At 39.3% G+C, this 9,542-nt stretch overlaps 1 pseudogene; it reads left to right on the forward strand.

Moving 5' to 3' along the window:
• The first annotated feature begins 2,407 nt into the window (after window positions 1–2,407).
• LOC113098158 (E3 ubiquitin-protein ligase NEURL1-like) lies at window positions 2,408–8,485 on the forward strand (annotated as a pseudogene).
• The last annotated feature ends 1,057 nt before the right edge of the window (window positions 8,486–9,542 follow it).

The following is a 9,542-nucleotide window of genomic DNA, read 5'->3' on the forward strand; positions in this document are numbered from 1 at the left end:
TTTTAGTGGCAAGTTTGAATATGGTGCAATTAACAATTACATTAAAATGGCTGAAGGCAAGGAACTTGACAGCACATGATCGTATAGTTTTGTTAAATGATAAAAAGCAGTGTGAACATTCTTCAAAACGCATCTCTTTGGAAGAAAGGAAGCTGGTTTGGATCGACATAAAGAAAAGTAAATCCTTTATATAGTTTATTTAGTTACTGGGTGAATTAATTCTTTTTAAATTCTAAGACGCCACCAGAAAGATATTTGTTTTTAAAATTGCAACTAGAATTTTTGGTGGAATATAATGCTGCTCCTATTATGTCTTCATTATCTCCTGTGACTTTTTTTCTTTATCGCCCAGAAATGACAGTAACAAGTTTAAATTGATCTTCAACACACCTTTAATCATTTTGTAGTTGTCTTAGAGTTAGTGCCCTCGGGCCATTCCCACGCTCTCCTTATGAGTGTTTAATATTTAGACTGCCACACAAGACACTTTGAAGCTCTTAGAAAACTGTTTTTAAAAGGATCAATAAGAAAAAATTAACTACTTATGTTTGGACACTGATTTGCAGTTCAGATCACCTTTGCAGCAGGCAGGGGTTTTGTATGCAAATCAAATACTATGTACTTACATTAATTTATCTCAGCTAGATCTGAAAGTCATGAGAGCCGATGAAGGCATTCAGAGTGCTGCCAAATTGAAGATGTATATATCCAAATATCTGAACTAGACATTGCGATCAAAAGTAGGAGGAGCAGAAAATGGAGAGGCAACACTTTACAAAAATAACTTTCAGAGTATATATTTATATATGCATTTCTACATATACAAATTCATTTTTAACATCCAACAATTCATATTTAGTTATATCAGATAATTACCTCAGTTAATAACACTGTAAAAGTAGAGCATATCGTTTTAACAAGTTAACCTAATTGCAAAGCTTTACCAATGGAAATCTACAGTATCTGTTGTGATACATGCACATGCAATCAAGCTCAAACTTCTTCAAGACCTCACACAAATAGGGTTAAGAAAGTTTTAGCAGCCATACTTACATATCCAAAATGTTGTTCTTCTCTTAACCTTTTTGTTTGTACTTGCTGTACTATGCAAGTATTCAATGCTTTAGTGATAAGTGTAATCCTAATTCTAATCCTTTGTTGACTCTTGTTCTGAAGGATAGAAAGAAAAACAGTTGTGTCACAGATATTACTTCATTCTGTTTGCATAGTAGCTTTGCGTATTATTAGGGAATAAGTCATTTGCTGACCTGTTCGCCTTGTATTTTAGGGATTAATCTCTAAGCATACCATCTTGAGTCCTTCATCCTGGTTGAAATGAGTTATGTCCTTATAGAACTAAATATAGAGGGTTGGAGAACTGCTTTTTCTCTTTCGCTGTTGTTTGCTGAGCCACTCACACATACTGTAATGGGTCTAAGAGGGTTTATCTGAGACGAGAGCTAATCAACAAGCTCTGCAGGTCATTGTCGATATATAGAGACAGACACAGGAAGAGAAAGAGAGGCAGAGGGAGAGAGAGGCCCTCTGGAGGTAAAACCTCTCACTTTCCTTTTATCTCCATCTATCACACTTCTTGACCTCCGCCTTCTTTTTTTTATCTTCTGGTCATTTCCTTTTTTTCTTAGCATAATGTTTCCTTTTTTTTAAACTAACACTGTGAGTTGCTTTGCATTAGCATACATATATCAGAGTCATTTATTCACAATAAACTTTGTAAACAAATATTGCACAGGGTCGATATAAAAATATTAAAATATCCATCCATCCATTCTCCAAGCAACTTATCTTCTGTAGAGTCACTCTATATTTAAATATGTTAAATTTTTTTTGCAGTTAGAAAACTTTGGTTTTTATGTATATATAAAATATCTGATGCAGATGTTTAAGCTAAGCATGCAAAATCCATTTTACTGAGTAGGTTAAATAATGTTCTCCTTCTCTTTAAAAAATAACAGTGGTGTTACTCTTAGGAGGACCAGCTAATTTTAACAAGCTAATTAGCATTGGCAGGCTACTTTTAGTGCTAATATTTTTGTCTGGGGTCTGACTGTCTTTGAATGCACAGATGAGGTCTAAATACAGGGCACACTCCAGTGGGGCTATCAGTTACAAAAGGAGGAACGACAGTCTTCAGCTTGTTTGAGTGCTGAGCTACGATAAAATAAGCTAGCCTACCTCTAAACTACTGTAATAAGCTATTTTAGGCTACTAGGAGAGGGGTATTAAATTTGGTGTCCACAAAACACTTCGCTAGCGCAGCATTTCATTCATATTTTGCACTATTTTTGGCAGATGGGCGAGGAGCAGTGGGAATGTTGTGCTTATAGTACTATGCTAGTCTACTATTACATTACTATAAAGTTCTATACATGGCAGCCAATGAGTAATGGGTATTATGGTAAAGAATGTAAAGAGACACTCCCTGGCAGCCATTTTGGAAACAACTTTAGCTCTTATGTGAAATAGTAATGCGTTACATGTATGCTAGCTGTCTTGAACTCACTTTTATTGTTTGCGTAATGTACTGATCCAGATGTGAACAGTAAGTAGGACTTCAGTAAGTAGATTTCTGAATTAGTTTTTTTTTATGTTTGTTTAAATAATAGCCTCTGTAGCATGTACGTTCTTGGTAGTTGTCAAAAAAACACTTGTATCTCTATGCTTCTGAAAAAAACAAATAGCATTAAAAAAAAAACATCATAAAGTGGTCTAGTTTTTCTCACAGCCTGGTCAAGCTGATGTTTAGCTGGTCTCCTAGGTTTGCTAGTTTACAAATGCCTAAAAAAAACCAACAACAACAGAAAAAAAAAAAACATATGCTCGTTAGGTATGTTTTGAAGCATGGCAGCTGGTTTAAGATGGTCCTTAGTTGGTCATGAGCTGGTTTAAGCTGGTCTTGAGCAGGAGTTGCTGCTTAGGACCAGCACATGACCATCTTAAACCAGCTTATGACCAGCTAAAACAAGCTGCCATGCTAGTTTTATTGCTGGTTTATACAACAGGGAACCCTCTAAACAGTTGAGCCAGGGCCCGCTATGGGGCCTCTGCAAAAATCTTTTTTCCAGCATTGCATAATTAATGGTAAACATATAAATCTGTAGGGCTGATTAACCACCCAATAGTTGTCAATTATCTAAGATCAACCACTGAATAAATCATACTGTGTAATACAAAATGCTAATCTGACAACTGATAGCTAACTGCATATCCCGCTCTGTCCCACAGACAGTGAAAGTCGTCCCCTCCAGATCTTCTCCGCCCACGAATCCTTCACCACAGTACGTGGATCCACCTCGTTTACGACGTGAAAGCAGACACCTCCCGCCTGTCCGTCAGTCTTTGCGATCTTAACCTGCAACAAGATGATACCAGACTTCGGCTCCCCCCTGCCCCCGTTGCCTGTCCCATTCCTCAAAACTCCATGAACTCTCAGCAGTCATCACTGCTTCCTCACACCTTGGAATGTGACCTACGTTTCCACCAGCTCCGAGGTGCCCACATCAAAACCCTTAACGAACAGACCGTGACCCGATCCGAAAATAACCGTGAAGAACGCACGCTGGTCTTCACAGATCGCCCACTGCGAATTGGCGAAACCATCTTCATTAAAGTCATTAAGTCCAGCCCTGCTCGATCTGGGTCTCTCTCATATGGTGTGACGTCATGTGACCCAGCAGTGCCTTCGCCCTAGTGATCTCCCTTACAATCCTGAGGCGCTGGTGGACCCGTAAAGAATTTTGGGCTGTGTGCAGGGTGCCAACTGCTTTGCAGAGTGGCGATATCCTGGGTTTCCTGGTCACACAGGAAGGGGAAGTCGTTCTCAGTCATAATGGCAATAATGTGGGTATGCAGGTGGTGTGTGGACAATTCTCGACCACTCTGGATGTTCTTTGGACTGCATGGTGCTATCACACAACTAAGGATTCTAGGTAAGCATGCCAAATCTATAGTTCACTTTGGGTGTTTTTACACTAGCAGTTTAGTTCAAAACAAGGAACAGTTCACATTAAAAATTTATCATCTGAAAGCTGTCATGAAGGCCCAGTAGTGCAATAAGTTACCGAAACTAGAGACTCCTTGTAGGAATTTTGTTGCACTAGAACTCTGGTGTATTCAGCTTGTTAAACTGTGGAACATGGGTAAATCAAGGAGTTATGTGTCAGTCATTTACATGTGCCACACTTCCTGCTTTCATAAGGTGGCGTAAAGAGTATACAGTAACTGATTATTGGCCTTTAAATGTGTTCAGGCCAGGACTGACTTTGGGGCAGATTGGACATTGCGTCTTTGAGTTACAACTAGTTTTGTCAAAAGTACAGACTTAGGTACCAGTTGGCACTAAAATTTTAAAAAACCTATTAACATTTGAGCACTTGTTGAGCAAATTCTTGAACACCCAAAATTGGCCATTGTATTCACGCACTCAACCGATATGACTGTAATTGTTTACTATGATAATTACTTCATGCTCTTCACCGAGTACTCATGCAGAAGCACATGGGAGTGTTTGAAATCCATGTCTATCAGTGGATCCATAATATATCTGCACATAGACAGATCCACTGACAAACACCTGTTTTCATTATGCTCCCGTGTGCTTTTGTGTGAGCAGTGAAAAGCATGACACAATGATCATTGTAGCCAGTCACAGTCATATCTGTTGACACTTTGGCCAATCAGTGGTGTTTAAGAATCCACTCAACAGCACTCAAATATTAGAAGTTTTTAAATTTCAATACCGGCTGACAACACTAGTTACAAAAGCTTCTGGATTTATGGCATTGGTGGCATGCTTTAACACTTAGCTAAGTGTTTCAAGCATGGTTTACCATGTTTATAGCATGTTTGGGACTTGATGGCATATTTTAATGTTTCAGGGTATGCATAACATTTCCTGTTGCTAAAAGGTGGCACAATTACTGTAGCTGAAAATTGGTATGTGCATGTCATCTGGCCAGGACTCTTATGAAACCTGTAGAGTTTTGTATTCCTGAGTTGTAACAGCTTCCTCATTCTAAAACCCCAGTTTAAAATTTTCGCCACTTTCGCCACAAAAGATATATAAAGTATGTAAAGAACTTTACAAACCTGTGCTGTTGCTATTTTTGATATCTACAGATTAATTTCAAAACTTTGTTCAATTGATTTTAATCACTTGAATTTTGTTGATACCGCAAAAACAGGCACACTCCAGTAACCTTTCAGAACACCAGACAGTGCTTCAGGTCTCACCCACGCACCTGCGACTGACACGCTCCCAATAAAATTTGAACTCAACAAAGTATGTGCACACAAAAACCTACACAGCTAAAAACAGGAAGTATAACAGGAGTTTGTGTGGGTGGTCTCTTGACCTCTGTTAGCTGTATACACTCTCCAAGATGTCTGTGTCACTGGAAGCACATTCCCCTCCCTCCACCAACGCACTCACCCCATCTCATTAGCATGCGGTGAAGGAAAGGAAATGAGAAAGTGAAGAGGAGTGTGGGCGATTCACAGTTCATTTGAGAACATTTCTCTCGTTTACATCTCTTCTCTCTATTTCTTATTCCTATTTCCCCTCTTAGCATAATGTTATTGTTCTTTCAAGATTCAAGGTTCAAAATGTCATTGTTAATAACAATTTACTTGTTAGAAAATGGTCTCATTGTGCTCATTCAACAGTAACGGGAGAGGGAATGTACAATAAAGACATGACAAATGAGGAAACCTGAAAGAAATACCAGAGCTTGCAAAAGAATGAAGTTTATGTAAGCTTAGGCTTTAGGTTTTGGTTCTAGGAAATGGTGATAATTAAGCAATATTAAGTAGTGTATTGCAGGTGCTAGCTACAGTAATTGATTACTAAACGTATGTTTTTTCCCCCATGACGTCAGTAAGAGCTAACAGTGATGGTACAGAGACTACATGATTGGTGTGAAGACAGAGACTGTACTTATGAAATATACTTGTTCTGAAATTAGTGTCAATGTTCACTTGTTCAATTAGTGTGAATATTTGAAAGAAAATAAATGTGACATTTACTTACTGTAAGCACTATTCAGTTTTATGTACCAAATCGCTTAGACGCTAAATGCAGTGCATTGCACTTAGTAGCCACCAGCAATTTCAATTCGAGACCCCTGATGTTGGACATATGTGAAGACATGCATCTCACACCTTTACTTAAGCATAAACAGAATTATTTGACATATGCACAATGTGACTGTTTATACCTTGCAAGCTGGTGTAGTCAATACCCCTTTGGTATTCCAAATACAGAAAAGCCTTTCTGCTATGTTTGCGCATAGTGCTCATTTTGCACATGACAAAAGGCTTTATGGAGGCCTGACTTTCTCTAATAGGTTTTTTGAAGTCACTCCCTCTATGGGTGGAGGTTAGAGAGACTCAGCTGTGCATGTGTCCCTGTTAATCTAGTAGAGATGCTCTTGAAGAGGTCTGGCTCTTGTGATCCAGGGCCAGTTGCTGAGACCTAGAGAAGGGATTTATGATATGTCTGTGTGTGGAATGACAAGAAGGTGGAATGGCATGTCAGACTCACAAAGGATCATGCTCAGTGGACCCCACCCCATATATAACCCCTCAACCGGTCTCCATCTTAATAAAGGATCACGCTATAGGACTAACATACTGTATGCAAATTTTAACACAAAATCAAACCACTGATGTACCTAAAACAAGACCTTGGGGAATCCCACTGATTCCCATCTAATATTGGCATAGACCTCATCTAGAGTAAATGCACACTACACACACACATACAGACCTACCTCAGAGGATCATGTATTCATGGGTTTTAGGTCAGGTTAGTTTCAGTTCAGCCAATTCTCACTCTCATTTACGCATACATATATCAGAAGATCCAGTAAACTAGAAATGAGGTCAGTTCAATTTAATTCAGTCTCAGCTCTACAGACTGCATTAAAAGGCCCAGAAATCTTACCATGGCCCTTATTAAGGGTGGAAATTGTTAGCAATGAGTCCAGTTCCGATTCAAATTCCAATTAGTGTCTTCCCTAATGATTGCAATTACTGTATATTAACTTGAACACACCCCACCCCTCCAATAATTGATCATATACACCATATTAAATCAAATAATCAAAACAGTCTTTATCAACATTTTTCCTTATATATAAGTGCTATTTAGTTCAAAACTGATTTTTCTTTCAATAATTGTAGATATATGAGCAACCAATCAGTAGGCAGAATTTATTTGCCGTCCAGTAAATAAGTCAATAAGTGCTCCAAATGGATTTGGCCTGCTGTTAAAATGCTGGTTAATGCAAGGTGGCTTCCCCATTTTGTTGCCTGGGTGTCAGATCTGTTAATTAATCACAGGCCACCATAGTCTTTAAAGGTGTCAGATTTAGATTCCATCCTAGGCAGCCATCCTTCTGAGGCCAGAACAATACACTGAGATTAGTGAAACAAACACCCCCATAACATTCATAAATGCAGCACCTGTGCCATTATACATTATGTTCTATGTATTTCTATAAAGAGGATGATACAGTTACAATAAAAACTTCAGATATAAACTAAAGCTCCTTGAATGGTATTTTTTAAATGTCATTCTCAGTGTTCGCTGACCATCTAATCTACATATATATATAAAAAGAAATTGGCTTTACACAATATCTGAGACTCAGCACAGATGTTAAAAGTACAGGGTTGCATTGAAATGTTTTTGCCATTACAATCATAGTCAAAAGTTTGTCCCTGTTAACCAATTTTATACAGTTATTTAACATTATTTTTCTTGTGAACAGAATCCATTATTAGTAGAACTGAATCACATTAAAAATCTCTGCCGGTTTATGTGCATTTTCAGGCTCCACTTTCTTGGGTGATGCTCGTGATCCATCCAGCCCTGGCTCGCCCTCTGCCTCGCCCCTCTCGCCCTCAGGCCTGTGCGGTGGAAGCCCAGAGCCCAGTCTCAATGAACGTGGCTGTTCTGCTGCCTTCTGCAGCTCTACTGATGGTCTGTATGTTTACATACACTGTATTTCATAACTGCTCCTATCATAAATGAGCGAATAGTAACACTTTTTTTTCCTGTGACAGGAACCACACCCAACTCGCCCATCAGTCTCCCCAAATCTCCTACTTTCCCATCTGCCTCAGGCTCATGGCAGGACGAGTGTTCTATCTGCTATGAAAACACAGTGGACACGGTCATCTACGCCTGCGGACACATGTGTCTCTGCTACACCTGTGGCCTCCGCCTCAAAAAAATGGCCAACGCTAGCTGTCCTATCTGTAGGAGAGCTATCAAAGACATTATAAAGACCTACCGGAGCACTTAGGGGGGCCCCCCTCACCCCCCAAACCCAAGTCTCATAAGGGCCATTGAGGATCTCTAATAGATCTCTGTTTCAAGAGAGGGTTGGTGTCACAGTTCAGGGACTCACTCTGGCACTGCATGGGTCTCCTTTCCCATGGCGATGACTTTTGAAACCCTTGAACCTTCAAGGCTCAGGCATCCATTCACTAAGGTCTTTGTATTTCATGCTCAAGTCTCTGTTGCTATGGTAACCAGTGATATTGCTGCTTTTTAGAAGCATCTGGCTTTTCAACTGACATAAGACAAAAATCTTAAGACAGTATCTCATCAAATTCAGGACATTTCAGGTGGCAAAGGAGATATTCAAGGCTCCACATCTCCCATTTCTTCTACCTTCTCCGTGAGCCATAATAGACTCATTCATAGCATAGCTGCATATCCTTTAAAGCTGGAATCATATTCAATAGGGGGTGTTACAGTCTATTATTTTTCCTTCTGCTGTCCTCTCTAGTCAAACCAGCTAAGGCACTTTCACCATTGAAATTAATAAAAAAACGTCGTCTCAGTGTTTCACAATTTTTGTCTGTGCGTGGCTGAGACAGAGGCAGAAAGACAGATTTAAAGGTACAGCGCTTTTCATACCTCACCATTCCATGCTAGTTGTGTAACTGACAGCTTGCCCATATTACATGCTATAAAGTGAGTTGATCTGGAGGTCTTTGTGTATTGATGACTATTTGATCATGTGTTTCGTAATGGTAGGTAGCAGGTGAAGTCAGCTAATGATCCGCTATAATTTTGCTTATGCGTGCGTTCAACAAGCAGGACATTGTGGTGGAATTAAAGAGATATAATTTGTTAAAACAATACACAGGCATGATTAACCAATGAGTCATGGGACAGATACACATCTATTCAGTTATATAACAACTCATTTAAAGAACATTAATATTGGATATCTTAATTGATCCAATGTAATCGCCACAGAGAACTGCGAGCACCTCATCTCACGACCCTAAAACATGTTGGCCTAATCAAACCTTGATTTTTCTGTGAACTTGTTCTCGATTGGAACATGCACACTCTGGGTTTTCTGCAAAAGCAATTGCAATGTTGCCATGGAGAGCAAAATCTAGGAAGAAGGAAAACAGCCCTGAAGCATTAACCAGTGAAAGAGTCATTTGTGGTGAGAGGATATTTGATTTGCCCGGTTAATCCATATTTTCCCCAGCCC

This window comes from Carassius auratus, unplaced genomic scaffold (assembly GCF_003368295.1).
Source record: "Carassius auratus strain Wakin unplaced genomic scaffold, ASM336829v1 scaf_tig00216435, whole genome shotgun sequence".
In the NCBI taxonomy this organism is placed as follows: domain Eukaryota; kingdom Metazoa; phylum Chordata; class Actinopteri; order Cypriniformes; family Cyprinidae; genus Carassius; species Carassius auratus.